Genomic DNA, 15,964 nt, shown 5'->3' with positions numbered 1-15,964 from the left:
AAAAGTGAAGAGTGGTTAAATAAATGGATGAAACTTAAGATTAGAAGCATGAAATTGATTTATTTGATTCATTGTTAATGGATAAGGCTGTGCATCTGGAGTGGGATCTACCAAGGTCAAGGTGTGTTTGTCCGTCTGTACTTAGGCTTTCGCCTGATTATCCTCTAGAATGCTTGTGCGATTTTCCACCTGATTCAGTTTAGTGTTCGTGTCCGTGCATGCCTTGGCCATTTTTCTAACTGCCCCTTGAAGTTTCTGTGTTGCCAGTCTGTTCATCTTTCCATCCATTCGGGTCTCCTCTTGAAGTTGTTTAAAGCAAGATGGCGCCTGATTGACAGCCGTTGCGATTGCTCCTTTGCTGCCTGGAGACTAATGACTGAGACTTGGATGCTGGCTTGTTCGAGCTGAATTATTTTTGGGCTATAACTCCCCTCTCATGACCTACCTATTGTTGTTGGATGGTTCTCGACCCCTTCGCGGTGGCCAAGGAACTTTTCTTAGTGGTGCTGGCCACGGCTTGAGCTGGCCTGAGAGAGCTCCAGAGTGCCGCACTCAAGGACAGGTGCGGACGCGAAGGAGGGGCCGGGAACACCGTGGCTGAGACGCCCGTAGGGGCCAAGCGGCTCACGACGGCGTGGCGCACCAAAACGACAGAGGCAGAGGCTGTCAGTATGCCTCCAATGGCTGCTCGTGGCGGAAAAGAGAAGGCTCCCAATCCCACAGAACAAGGAGATAACGCCGGGATAGCGTTATCGAAGGGAACCAGATTGGTGGTTCTTGGAGGTTCGAGTAGCAGCACTCAGATAAAGGACGCTGGGACCCAAGTGGACATAAGTAAAGGTAAGAACCCTGAGATGGTTAAAAGGGACGAAGGTGTTAGTAGTGGAGTGCGGTGTAAAGGACCAAAGTCCGGGCCAATAGACCCGGAGACACATCATAGTATAGCAGAATTTCCCTCCCACTACACCGCCAGCCTCTAAAAATATCTTACCTATTCAAAAAAAGGTGTTGTCTACAAAAGGGAAAATGGGCAAAAGGAGATGCAAAAGCTTAAACAATGGCAAGCACAGTCTTACCAGGTAGATTCTACCGGAAATACACAGCCCGCAGCTATCTCTGGGGCTGAGCCCCGAGTAGACAATGATGACCACGTCGGTCAAGACATTGGGAATTGTAGTTCACAAGAAAATTTAGTTCAGGCCCAAGCATCGCCAGTAGGAGAAATACAACAGGGTGCTACCTCTGGAGCATCTCCAGCACCGGAAGACCCAGGCAATACTGAGCAACTGAATACAAGTATACTAGTACAGGGGGTCATAGTTAACAGTAGCCCGGAGGGCACTCTTGATCCGGGGGATACATTTTTTTCTGTGACGGATGGATCCGAACTCAGTCCTTCTGAAGCAGAGGATAGTAGAAATCTTCAGCTCTCTAGCTCCATTTCTAGCTCCGGCACGCCACAGAAAGATACTTTTTCAGAAAAAAGAAGCTCTTGAGGAAGCAAAGGGACACCTACTCTTTGAAGAAAACTGGAAAAGGGTATCGCAGAGGTAGTAGAGGCAATACGGATCCTACCCTAAAATGGGATTACTTAGCTACCAGGAGTGTTTATCCAGATCATATTGGTCAGGGGGGTGTAGAGGAGGAGGAAGCTACACCCTCCTTAAAGATGATATTTGATTCAACTAAACAATTTCCCCACATTTCTGTGATGGAAAGTTCTGCGATCTGTGTGAGTCCACAAACTTCCACCCACCCGGCATTCTCCAAAGTCTCCCCATAAAAATAGCACCTCACTTGTGTTGGTTGGCCTAGTGCACGCAACAGGAAACGGGCCAAAACGCAATATGGACATACACCATTTTTACAGTGAAAACAGACCCTTTTTCTGCAAAGTGCCTAGCTGTGGATTTTGAAACCTAGCTCTGCTGGCACCTAGGGAAACCTGGCAAACCTATACATTTTGTTAAAACGAGACACCTGGGGGAATCCTGGATGAGGTGACTTGTGTGGCTCTCACCAGGTTCTGTTACCCAAAATCTCTTGCACACCTCAAACTTGGAAAAAAACAAATTTTCCCCACATTTCTGTGATGGAAAGTTCTGCGATCTGTGTGGGTCCACAAACTTCCACCCACCCTGCATTCTCCAAAGTCTCCCCATAAAAACAGCACATGACTTGTCTGGGTTGGCCTAGTGCACGCAACAGGAAACGGGCCAAAACACAACGTTGAAATACAACATTTTAACTGTGAAAACTGACCGGCCTTCTCCAAAGTCTCCCGATAAAAATGGTACCTCACATGTGTGGGTAGACCAAGGGCCTGCAGCAGAGAAGGGCCAAAAATATTTTGTGGAGACATCAAAATTACCTATCACAAAACTACCTGGTTGTCCAAGGAAGAGCATCTGGGTTTTTGGCCCCGGGCTCAGCAGCCATCTAGAGAAACCTACCAAACACACACACTTCTGAAAACTAGATACCCAGGGTAGTCCAGGAAGGTATGGCTTGCGTGGACCCCCCAACGTTTTCCTACCTAAAATTCCCTGCAAACCTCAAATTTAGCTGAAAAATCTGATTTTTCTCAAATTTCTTTGTGGGAAAGTTGTAGGATCACCGGACTGACACAAACTTCATACCACCCAGCATTCCCCCTGGTCTCCCGATATAAATGGTACCTCACACGTATGGGTGAGACAAGTATCCACGACAGGCAAGGGCCCAAAACACATTGTGGAGACATCAAAGTTACCTACCACAAAACGACCTGGTTTTGCAAGGGGGCACCTGGGATTTTGGCCCCAGGTTCGGCAACCATCTAGGGAAACCTACCAAGCCCACACATCTCTGAAAACTAGACGCCCAGGGGAGTCCAGTGAGGTATGGCTTGTGTGAATCCCCCAACGTTTTCCTACCCAGAATCCCCTGCAAACCTCAAATTTAGCTGAAAAAAGAAAGAAATTCTTAAATGTCTTTATGGGAAGGTTGTGGGATCACCGGGCTGACTCAAATTTCCTACCACTCAGCATTTCCGAAGGTTTCCAGATAAAAATTATACCTCACTCGTGTGGGTGGGACCAGTGCCCGCGACAGTTAAGGGACAAAAACGTATTGTGGAGACATCAAAATTACCTATCACAAAACGACCCGGTTTTGCAAGGGGGGACACGTGAGTTTTTGGCCCTGGGCTCAGCGGCCATCTAGCAAACCAACCAAACCCACACATTTCTGAAAACGAGACATCCTGGGGATTGGATGGGCCTGGTGCCTATGACATGGAAGGGCCAAAAACATGTAGAGATTGAGGGGGGCCAAAGCGGGTCCAGAAGGGAAGTATTTTTATATGTTTTTAGGCTGACGCTACTTTGGACACCCACACAATAAGGTATCATTTTTCTCGGGAGACCAAGGGGAATGCTGGATAGTAGAACATTTGTGCCTGCGTGGTGATCCTACCACTTACTCACACAGACATGTGAGGAAAATATGATTTTGCAAGTAGGTTTGAGGTTTGCTGGGGATTCGGAGTAAGAAAAACCAGGGGGATCAAGGCAAGCCACACTGTCAGCCAAGAGTCAGTACACCCACACCATCATCCACGCACACCACCAGCTAAGCACCATTCACACACACTGCCAGCCAAGTGCCATCCATGCACACCGCCAGCCAGGCACCATCCAAGTACAACACCAGCCAAATGCTATCAATGCACACAGTCAGTCAAGCAATATCCATGCACAAAACCAGCCAAGTTCCACCCATGCACTCTGCCAGCCAATTGCCATCCCCACACCTCACCAGCAAAGCAGGGCCAGACTGGGAGCAGCAACCAGCCCTGGCCTAATTACCGCTTGACCGGCGGGGGTGTGCTAGTAAAAAACAAAGCTCCCGCTTTTGTTACTGTGGCCCGATATTGCAGCACTGCTGTGAAACTGGCCGCAGTGACAAAACTGCCCCCCATGGGCAGAACACCAGCACACACCCCTCCGGCCTACCGGGGAAAAGCCCGGTGCCCGCTACGGCCAGTTCGGCCATGCAGCCAAGCACCATCCATGGACACAACCAGCCAAGCACCAGTCCATACAGACACACCACCAGCCAAGTGCCACTCCACGCACACCACCAGGCAAGCGCAAATCTACACACACCATCATCAAGCGTGAGCCCACCCACACAATTAGCCAAGTGCAGGTCCACACACACCATCAGCAAAATGCCAGCCAAAGGTTAGTACATGCCAGCCAAACCCCAGTTTACACACACAAACTCTCCCTGGCTTCTAGAGGTTTTCTGCCCCACCCCACTTGGGTGCAGATGAGAATAAAAATATCACTGAAACAGCCAAAATGTGTGCCTAAAAAAAGGGATTAACCCTTGCCTATGGGGCATCTCACTGGCATGCACATAAACATATCCATGGTGCCTAGTGGGGTTTCTGTCCCAGTGGGGGCAGATAAGGGCCTATTGCCCTGATATGCAGAAAGCCTTTTTTGGTTGTGGGGGCACTATCATGCACATTCTCGGCAGCCTCCAACCCTACATATAAAAAACCAACAAAATCCCTGGTGCCTAGTGGACTGCCTGCCCCGTGGGGCAGATTAGGGACTGTTGCGCCTATCTGCCTCCCAGGAGGAGGTAGAAAGGCTGTGACAATTTCTTTTTTGGGGGGTGGAGGCATTGGCATTCCCTTTTAGGGCTGCCCACACTTCTACATATGAAAAACAATCCCTGGGGCCTAGTGGGCTTTCTGCCCCCCCGGGCGGCAGATCAGGGGTTATTGCCCCATCTGTCTCCTGGAAGGGGGCAGAAAGACTGGGGGATTTTTTTTGTTGGGGTAGGGGCATTGGCATGCCCATTTTGAGCTGCCCCCACACCTACATAAATAAAAAGTCCCTGGTGCCTAGTGGGCTTTCTGCCCCCTGCAGGGGGCAGATAATGGGCTATTGCCCTGATCTTCCTTCTGTGGGGCAGAAAGCCTTTTTTGGTGATCATGCCCATTCTCTGCAGCCCCTACCCCATGTATAAAAAAACAAAATCCCTGGTGCCTAGTGAACAGATAAGGGACTATTGCAGATAGGCTCTGGAATTTTTTGGGTGGGATGGGGGCATTGGCATGCCCATTTTGGGCAGCTCCCATGTATAAAAAGAAAATCCATGGTGTCTAGTGGGCTTTCTGCCTCCCTGGTGGAGTGATCAGGGGCTATTGCCCCATCTGCCTCGGGGTACACAAAGACAGTGGAATTTATTTTGGGGTGTGGGGGCATTGGCATGCCCATTTTGGGCAACCCCCACCTGTGAAAACAATAAAAAAAAATCCCTGGCATCTAGTGGGATTTCTGGCCTACTGAGATGGCAGATCGGGGGCTACTGCCCCGAAATGCCTCCCAGTACAGCAGAACTAATGCAGAATTTTGTGGGGGGATTGGCATGGCCATTTTGGGCAGCTCCCACCCCTATAAATATAAAATAATCTCTAGCGCCGAGTGGGCTTTCTGCCACTCGTGGGGGCAGATAAAGGGGAATGTTGCCCAGATCTGCCTTCCGGGGTGGGCAGTAAGCCTTTTTTGGTGGTCATGCCCATTCTCGGCAGCCCCCATGCCTTTGTATAAAAAAAAAAAATCCCTGGTGCCTAGTGGGCTCTCTGCCCTGGGGGGCTATTGCCCCCATCTGCCTTCCAGGGGAGGCAGAAAGGCTGTGGAACTTTTTTTGGGAGGATGAGGCATTGGCATGCCCATTTTGGGCAGCCCCCACCCCTATGTAAAACCCCCCAATCCCTGGTGCCTAGTGGGCTTTCTGCCCCCCTCCCCGGGCTATTGTCGCTATCTGCCATGGGGGCAGAAAGATGGGGAATTTTTTAGGAGGCATGGGGGCATTGGCATGCCCATTTTGGGCAGCCCCCACCCCTTAAAAAATCCCTGGCATCTAGTGGGCTTTCTGCTACCCCCCATCTGCCTCCTAGGGGGGCAAAAACACTGTGGAAGTTTGCGGGGTTGGGGACATTGGTATGCCCAACTTGGGCAGCCCCCATCCTTAAATTCAATGGAAAAAAAATATAGTGGGCTTTTTGGTCTCCCGGTGTGTCAGATCTGCTCCTCTACCCCCCAGGGGGGCAGAAAGACTGATTTTCCCTAATTAATTTTGGAAACAAAAGCCCTTGCCCAAGTAGCCGCTCCCCTCTGCCTGGTGCCTTGTGGGTGGATCCCTTCTTGGAGATCGCCCTCCTGGGGCAATCACCAAGCAGGCATCCACTAGGGATGGGTACCATTGGTCTCCCCTTTAAAACGGTAACTCTCCTGACTTTCTGCATGCTCAGGGAGCTGAGATATACCCCTGAGCACGTAGAAATTTAACCTGAATTGAACCTTTAGGCTCATTTCAGTTTTGGTTTCACTGAAATGATGTCAGTGATATGTGCGCCCTGATTGTCATTTCAGGGTAACAATATGAACAGCCTCGTGAGCTGGGGAAGCTCCTTCCCAGCTCCCGAGACTGTTGGGCGGAAAAGAAATCACACTGCTGCCCGCACCAAATACATCCAAATAGTAGAATGGAGGTAACGACTCAGAGCAGGAAAAAGAGTATCTACAGAGAAGGACAAATTATAGAGGTAGGGGGCAGGGGTAGGAGAGGGAGAGTGCCCACAAACTGCTAAACAGCGTGGCAGTTGGTGCTGCTAGGATAGCTGTGAGACCAGGGAGAGCTAAGATCAGGGTACATAAAAGGAAGTATAAAAGGGAGAGTGAAAGGTGAGCTAGGAGAGCAGAAAGATTACCAATGCAGGGGAAACAAATAGCCAGGTTATGAAAGCAAATGTAGATTCAAATATTTGTTGAGTAAGTGATAATTTAGGTCTTTTTTAAAGCTGAAGTAGGAGGGGTTGCAGCACAGGTCCCTCTGGAGGGCATTTCCAGAAAAGGAGCGAGATTGTGTGGATTTCTTTTTTATTAACGGGGGGACGAGGAGGAGTGCAGAGGAGCTTCTCAACAGCATGGAGCAACCCGCTTTTTGGAGTTTGTTTGTTAGGTACAATGGGGATTATTGGTGGAGAGCTATGTGCGTGAGGCAGGCAGTCTTATAAAAGCATCTTCCTTCTATTGGCAGCCAATTTAGGGATTTGAGGGCAGGCTTGATGTGGTCAAATCATTTACAGTCGGTAAGGAGCCTGACCGCCAAGTTGAGCACAGCTCTGAGGGGGGCTAGGTGGACTTTAGGGGTTCCAGAAAGGATAGCATTGACGTAGTCAGGTTTGGAGAGGACTAGTGATAGTACAACCCATTTGAAGTCATCTTGAGGGATTAAACGGTTTGATTTTCTTGAGGTGTCTGAGAGTGAAAACTGCTCTTGACCGAGTTATTTATATTGTCCTTCAGTGCCAAATTTTTGTCAAGAATAAAACATAGGTATGTCGCAGAGTTAAATAAGGTGAGCGGACAGTTGAGGGCATTGAGGTCTTAGATCCAGCCTTGGATGAGGAGGTGGTTGCTTTTTGGAGAGAAAAGAATAATTTCCGTTTTGTTTGGGTTCAGTGTAAGATGGTTCTAGTAAAACCAGGATTGAACCTTGCACACAGTGTTGTTTAAATGTAGTATGGTATGGGATTTGATTGTATAGTAGAGCTGGGTGTCATCAGCATAGAGGTGATAGTTGATTCTGGCTTGTTTCAAAATGAGAGTAAGGGGTTCCATAAAGAGGTTGAAGAGAGGGGGAAAAGTATTGAGCCCTGGGGGACACCCAGGGAGACAGGGGTAGGATTGGAGAGGCACGAGTTGATTTTTATTTGTATGGTCTGTGCTGGAGGTAGGAAGTGAACCATTTGAGGACCAACCCATTAAGGCCAAAGTGAGCTTTAAGCGATTCCAGTAAGGAAGAATGATTGACTGTATCGAATGCTGCAGAGAGTTCAAGGAGGATAAGAAGACAAGCCTCTCCGTTGTCTAGGGAGCAGTGAATGTCATCAACAATGTTGAGCATGGTGGTTTCTGTGCTACAGCTTTTCCTGAAGCCAGATTGTAAGATGTCTAGTAATTTGAATTTGACTATGTGGTTGTCCAGTTGAAGTAATGCACATTTCTCAAGGGTTTTAGCTAGAAGTGGGAGGTTGGAGATGGGGCAGAAGTTGTTAGGATCATTAGGGTTAGTCGTAAGGTTTTGAAGAATGGGAGGGATTTGCCCGAGTTGGAGGGAGTCGGGGACGCATCCAGTGACAAAAGAGATGTTAATGATTGTTTTCCAACATGGGGCAATGATGTGGTTAAGGTTATGAATAGGCCTGGGCAGTAAATTCCATTCCGTTCGCTAAATTTGGGTAAATTCGCATCCCGCGGAGAATGCGAAAATGCCAAAAATTCTGCGATCTGCTGCTTCGAGGAATTTTTTGCTTGTTTGGGCTTTCAAAATGCGCATTCACAAGATATTTCCCCCCGAGCACGCAAACAGGGTTCGCTAACAGGAAAAAAGCATTGCGAACGGCCGGAACAAGCAATTCCGCATGTTCGCAGGACTCTACGCTGTCATGGGGATTTTTTAATGTTTCCCAGAGCTTTGCATAGCGCGACTACGCAAATCCCACCCACCCCTAGTTATGAACTGAGTTAGATGGGAGTGGATCTTTGGTGTGCAAGGTCGGCTTTAATTTAGCAATGATATTAAAGACTTTGAGCTCAGTCATAGGATGGTAATTTGACCAGGAGGCGTTATTTTTCAGTTGAAAGTTGGAAAGGATGTCACCAGAAATAGTTGGAATGGGTAGGTGAGTGGGAGGAATAAGCAGGAGGTACCGTGTTGAAAAAGGAGATACGTCTATGGCCATTTGTGGTCTAGGAATTAAACAATAATCATTCCCAGGTCAGATATTGCAACTGTATAAAATCCACACTCCACCACTAAAGTGAGTGTTAATACCTTATGGAATGGCACAAACTAAGAATCAATTGCAAGACCAGAAATTGAGGACAAAGGTTCAGTAACATCAGGTACAGTGGCAGTGTTATAAGGTAATCCAGATAAAGATACCTAATAGTTATGCACCAAGACATAAATCAAAATATATATTTTTTCACACTAGGAGAGAGGTGTATAAGGATGGAATGGTGAACCTTAAGTATGTTAGTCTTGAAACAGTCATCAACGTAAAATAAAAAATATCAGGAAAAGGATCATAGTATAAGATCGTGATATCAAGAGGGGATACATCAGCTATCACCAGTTGTAGGCAGTGTGCTCAGGCCCTAGTGAAGATTCCGTAAAATAGATGCCCAGTAGACAGGCTAACTAGAGAAAAGCAAACGACTCACCCTAACTATATATCTTCCATGGCAAATCCAAATTCTTGAGATGTACCATCTGTTCCTAAATGTATATATAATATAGAGTATATGGTCTATCACGTCTATATCACAGCTAACAATACCCTATTTGAATTTAAAGAAGAACATAAATCTTACCCATCTTACCAATTTTGTATAGAATGTGCACATTCCAGCAATATTATGTAGTTGATGCTCTATATATTAGTTTCACTATGGATCCTTTTCCTGATTTTTCTTATTATGCGTTGGCAACTGATTCGAGACTAACATACTTGAGGTTCACTCGTACAACCTTACACACCTCTCTCCTAGTGTGGAAAAATATAATTTTTGATTCATGTCATGGTGCATAACTATTAGATATCCTTATTTGGATTACCTCATACTACTGCCACTGTACCAGACGTTACAGACCCGTTGTTCTCAATTTCTGGTCTTGCATTGATACAAGAGTATCTCTATGAGAAGGAAAAAAAACAAGAGGGAGGGCCAGCCACACCTCCTCCTGGCTCCGACGAGTGTAGACGGGGAGGACCTTGGCCTCAGCTTCACCTGCGCTTGTGCTGCAGGGATAAAACAGTGCTTATGAGTGCACTTAAGGGAAGTGGTAATGCTCAGCGACCTCCTCTCACACAGGGGTGCTGCAAAGTGCAGTCCTTCTCCCCCACAAGGTGGCAAGTGCTGAGAATGTGTAGTTAGGACTTCTTTCCTTTGCCCCAAAAGGCATTTTGCGTCCCACACCACTGGGATACAACAGCGCTTATGAGCACACTGAAAGGGGGCCTGGTGATACCCAGCCGCCTCCTCTCACATGGGGCTAATGGGAAGTGTGGTCCTTTTCTCAAATGAGGCAGTAAGTGCAGGGTCTGTTGGCCCCTCCACATGCAGGGTTTCTGTGTATTTAGCAATTTGTGTCCCTAATTTGCACACAATTACATCATGAACATAACATTATATGTGTACACTAATCCAGACCTATCCAGCCTCTGCTGAAGTGGAGATCTGTGGAAGAATGTTTATCAGTCTTAAACAATGCAGAGCCCCCCTATTGTTGTGTGTGCCATGGAGTTCACAATATAGAACTCCTTGCTATTTTGAGGGACAGTGTCCATAATGTAAAATCCCTTTCTTCCTTTCTGTGGGTGCCATGGGGTTACACATGAGAATAGTTATTTACCAGTGTATTTAATACAGGGCCTGCATCAACAGAGTTTCTATCCAGTACAAATGATAGAAATACTTCATATGGAGGCTAACACCACTGCTGCTTGATCAAATGACAACAAAGAATATCAGCAAAGGGATGGGGCCAAAAAACAAATTTCGAAAAACAGGTGAGGATAGTCCAGGTTTTCCATGCAATGGAGAGGACTTTGTGTCTTCAATTATCAGTGCTTTTTCATTGAAATCAGAGAGTGTCTGGTTAAATTTCAGAAATGTTTTGGTTGCCATATACATTTGTAGCGATGAGACTTCAGCGGTTACCATGGTCTTACAAAAGGCAGTGCCCCAGAATGCTGGAGTGGGAACATATGCTGCTAAGCAACATACAAAGCATAACCTTGAATTCTCAGAAAGCTTCAGTTCCTGTAATACTAATTGTTACTTTCTAAAGGTTTCTCTTTCTTTGTGCTTGGATACATTAGATTTGCTGTACATTCAAGTGTTCCTATCTAATAGTAATATGCCATTGTCTTTATAAACAAAGCACCCTTCTCACCAATTACAGTACTATCCCTTTTTCCAGAAGGGATGTCCTTGTGTGAAGCCAGTATGTTAAAGGGCTGCTTACTCTGTGGATAAAATGTGTCCAGAAATAGTGAAACAGAGAATTAGTTTTTCAATTTAGTGTTATTTTCGCACATAAATGTACTTCTTCATACAAAAAGCATTCTCCAGTTAGTCCACTCAAGGTTTGTAAGGTGACTATCTCAGTCAGTCACAAGGACAGAACATTTCAGACGAAGGACCAGAAAAAACAATGGTCTGAAAAAGTCTTTCAAGGTGGGAGTTGTTTACAATATGTTCAGCAAGCATCCATCTAACATCACATGCAAGGAAGAATAACACTGCAGTGCTTAGACATAAAGGTTTAAAATATGGTAGCAATCATCATTAGAGTGCCCCTTTATAGTTGCATATGCCCCATGATGCACAGGACCTAAGAATGCCCTCACCTGGGATTGAGATCTACCTAGGTGTTAGTTAAGAACCATTTGTTTACAGTGCTTTTGGTTTGCCGTGTGCTAATGTGTTGACTTAATCTTGCAAAAGTATGTACTACTGTGTGCACTTACAAGTTTACTTGTAGTTAAACTGTGCACCATATAAAGGTTAACATACTGAATCAGACTTGTCTTCAGGGCTACACTTTTTGTATTTCATAGATGTGTACATGTACATACAGTCAATGTACACTATATATGTTTGTTGGCTATTTCTACTTACTCCTCAAATGATTGAGCAGTTTACAGAGTAATTGAAGGAGCAGTAGCTTGTATGATGTCATCAATTATGTCAACAGTGGCGTCATCAATGGTGTCATTAGTGATGACGTCAATGATGGCATTTGAGATGTTCAGTCATGTCATCAATGATGTCATTTACCATGTCACAAATAATGTAATAAACAGCGTAAGGTGGGGCCGCAAGTTATAAATTAAAAAAAAATATTAGTTTGTAACTCATTTCAACAGCTAACTATTACTTTATTTTAACCTTTGGTTCTTTGTAATTATTAGTGTATATATATATATATCTATATATCTATATATATATATATGTATATGTATATTTCTAATATATATATATATATATATATATATATATATATATATATATATATATATATATATAGTTAGAGAAGAGCAGGTAGCGCGGAGCATGTTGACAGCTGGTGCGCGTGCACTCTTTTAAAATTGTAATTAGTTCCTGTTGCTTGCACTACATATACAGTGTGTTTTTAAAAAATCTATGGTCACCTCTTGATTGCCGTACCTTTAATCATCCACCGCATTCTGTTCACTTCTACCCGTTCCACCGCAGCTCCAAGTGCTGTTTGTGTGGAGGGAGCGTTGGGTGACGGTTGCGGTTGTTCTCCCTACTTCCGGCTGCACAGGCTATGCCGCCATCTTGGCGGCGTAGCCTGGTTCTCCGCGGCTGCTCTGCAGCTGCTTTTAAAAACAGCTGATGGGGCCGACATGTAGTGGACACGTGCAGCAGGCACACCGGCGGTGCGCTGAAGGCCGACAAAGGCAAGCCCGTCTGCGCCCGTCCACGCCCGGCTGGGACCAAGGGCCAGAAACCCTGCCCATACGCTGACTTACGCGACAGAAACAGGCAAGGCTGCGAGCCTAAAATGTACTGAAAGCCAATATTATAGAGGCTGAGGGTTCCTTGAGGATTCAGGGCCAGACCTGAGCTCCTACTGTCTGTGGGTTGAAGGTAGCGGTGCTTAATACTCGCTCCTTGCAGAAACATCATCTTGAAGTGTTCTCTCTACTGCAAGAGGGAGATATTGACATTCTGGCACTTACAGAAACCTGGTTGGGGATACATCTACCCCAGATATTGTGGCAGCCTTGCGAAATGAAATTTGATGCTGTGTGGCACAATAGATCAGGGGACTCCAGGGGCGGGGGAGTGGTGACCTGCTCCCAAGACACCCCCCGCACCGCACGGCCACCAGCTGCAGAGTGTGCCCTCCTCCCGCTGCTGCACTCAGCCTCGCTGAGCTTGCCGCCACGACCCCGCCCCCCGCTGCCTCTGCCTGACTGTTGTCGTGTTAATCCGTTTTTTTCTCCAGTGCCCTCTGTGATTTTTCTGTGCTCATTGCATTTTTTCTCCAGTGTTCTCTGTTACTTCTCGCCCCCTGTGCTTGTGATTTGTACTTTTCCCCTTGTTGCTGTTCTCCCTGTGCCCCTGTGACCCCCCGCCCCGCTCCCCGCTTCCCGCCGCCGTACTCGCGGCCACGCCCCCTTTTCTTTCTGTACCCTCCCCGCTCCCGCCTCCCAGCTCCTCCCTCCCTCCCACTTGGCCATAAATGGCGACCGGGCGTACGCGCAGCGTGCACGCCGATTGTGCGCCGATTGTGCGCCAAAGGTAAGCCCGTCTGCGCCCGTCCGCGCCTGGACCGCGCCCAGTGCCAGGACCCCTGGCCCCCACAGACGCCAGCCCCCCCGCCGGAACTACACCACCACCGAACTCAACGCACTCAACACCGGACGGATCCCGGGATGCCACCGAGCCACACCGAGACGAACCCACGGACCCTTCAGCTGCCACTCCTGCAAATTCACCTGCATCCGGACCTGCACCGCACCCGCCAAGCACCAGCAGCAACCACCTGAAGTGCATCCTGCTCAACACCCGCTCCATCCACAGACACGCCGTCGAGCTCTGGAACCTGCTCGACACCACAGCCCCAGACGTCGCCTTCCTCACGGAAACCTGGATGAACGCCTCCTCAGCGCCCGACATCGCCATCGCCATCCCGGACGGCTACAAGATCATCCGGAGGGACCGCGTCAACCAGACAGGAGGAGGCATCGCCATCATCCACAGGAACACCATCCGCGTCACGACCAACACCGACGAAACCCTAGCACCCGCCGAACACCTGCACTTCCAGATCCACATCAACCCCAAGACCACCCTCAGAGGCACCCTCGTCTACAGACCCCCAGGACCACGCACACAATTCAGCGAAGACATCGCCGACTTCATCAGCCCGCACGCCCTCCTCTCCGCTGACTACATCCTCCTTGGGGACCTCAACTTCCACCTGGAGAACAACAACGACCGCAACACCACCACCCTGCTGGACAACCTCGCCAACCTCGGTCTCAAGCAGCTGGTGACCAACCCACCCACTACGCCGGACACACACTCGACCCTGTGTTCTCATCCAGCAAGGACATCACCTTCAGCCACGCCACCGGACTCCACTGGACAGACCACAGCTGCGTCCACTTCAGCTTCAGAAGGACCACGATCCACCACCACCAGCAACAAGTTGCACGCTGAAGCTGGAACAAGATCACAGCCGACCAGCTCGCGACCTCCCTGAGCATGAACCCTCCCACCAGCGCAACTAACCCAAGCCAGGCGGCCACCAACCTCACAAAGTGGATCAGCAACTGCCCAGACCACCTCGCCCCTCTGAAGACCCCGCCTAGCAGACCCTGCAGCAAGAAAGCCCCATGGTTCACGGACGAACTCAAGAGCTCCAAGAAGAACTGCCGAGCACTCGAGAAAGTCTGGCACAGAGACCCAATACCGAACAACATGACTGCCCTCAAGCTCGCCACCCGAAAACACCACCAACTGATCCACGCCACCAAGAAAACTGCATTCAGGGAACGACTGGACAACAACACACACAACAGCAAGGAACTCTTCAACATCGTTAAAGAGCTCTCCAACCCCAACGCCGGAAACAACGACATCACCCCCTCGCAAGACCTCTGCAACTCCCTCACCTCCTACTTCTACAACAAGATCGCGGACATACACAACAGCTTCAGCACTCAACCGACGCACGCCACGACTGAACCTCCGCCCCCCACCACCACCCTCCGCGCCTGGACCCCGATCAGCACCGAAGACACCATCCGCACGATGAACTCCATCCACTCCGGATCTCCAACCGACCCCTGCCCTCACCACGTCTTCAACAAGGCCGACGCTGTCATCGCACCCCACCTGCGGGACATCATCAACTCCTCCTTCGACACCGCTACCTTCCCGGAGAGCTGGAAGCACGCCGAACTCAGGGCTCTACTAAAGAAACCATCAGCCGACCCCACTGACCTCAAGAACTACCGCCCCATCTCGCTGCTCCCGTTTCCTGCAAAAGTCATCGAGAAGACCGTCAACAAGCAGGTGGCTGCCTTCCTCGAGACGAACGGATCCCTCGACCTCTCGCAGTCTGGCTTCCGGACCAACCACAGCACCGAGACCGCCCTGATCGCTGCCACCGATGACATCCGAGCCCTGCTCGACAACGGAGAAACAGCGGCCCTCATCCTCCTAGACCTCTCCGCGGCCTTCGACACTGTCTGCCACCGTACCCTAGTGTGGCGCCTCAGCAACGTCGGAATCCAGGAGAAGGCACTGGAATGGATCATCTCGTTCCTCGCCGGAAGGACACAGAGAGTCCGCCTCCCCCCGTTCAGATCAGAAGCCACCGAAGTCATCTGCGGCGTTCCTCAAGGCTCCTCGCTCAGCCCAACCCTCTTCAACGTCTACATGAGCCCCCTCGCAGCCATCGCACGCCAACACAACCTCAACATCATCTCCTACGCCGACGACCAGCTGATCCTCTCCCTCACCAACGACCCCGCCACCGCCAGAGCCAACCTACACGAAGGGATGACAGACGTAGCCAAGTGGATGAGGAACAGCCGCCTGAAACTGAATTCGGACAAGACGGAAGTCGTCATCCTGGGATCTTCACCCTCCGCCTGGGACGACTCCTGGTGGCCCCCCGCCCTGGGCAGCGCACCCAAACCAACAGACCACGCACGCAACCTGGGCTTCATCCTGGACTCCTCCCTCTCCATGACCAGACAAGTCAACGCCGTCTCCTCGTCGTGCTTCAACATCCTGCGCATGCTACGTAAGATCTTCCGGTGGATCCCCACCGAGACTAGAAA

Source organism: Lissotriton helveticus, chromosome 6, assembly GCF_964261635.1.
Source record: "Lissotriton helveticus chromosome 6, aLisHel1.1, whole genome shotgun sequence".
In the NCBI taxonomy this organism is placed as follows: domain Eukaryota; kingdom Metazoa; phylum Chordata; class Amphibia; order Caudata; family Salamandridae; genus Lissotriton; species Lissotriton helveticus.
This window is presented reverse-complemented; position numbering follows the sequence as displayed.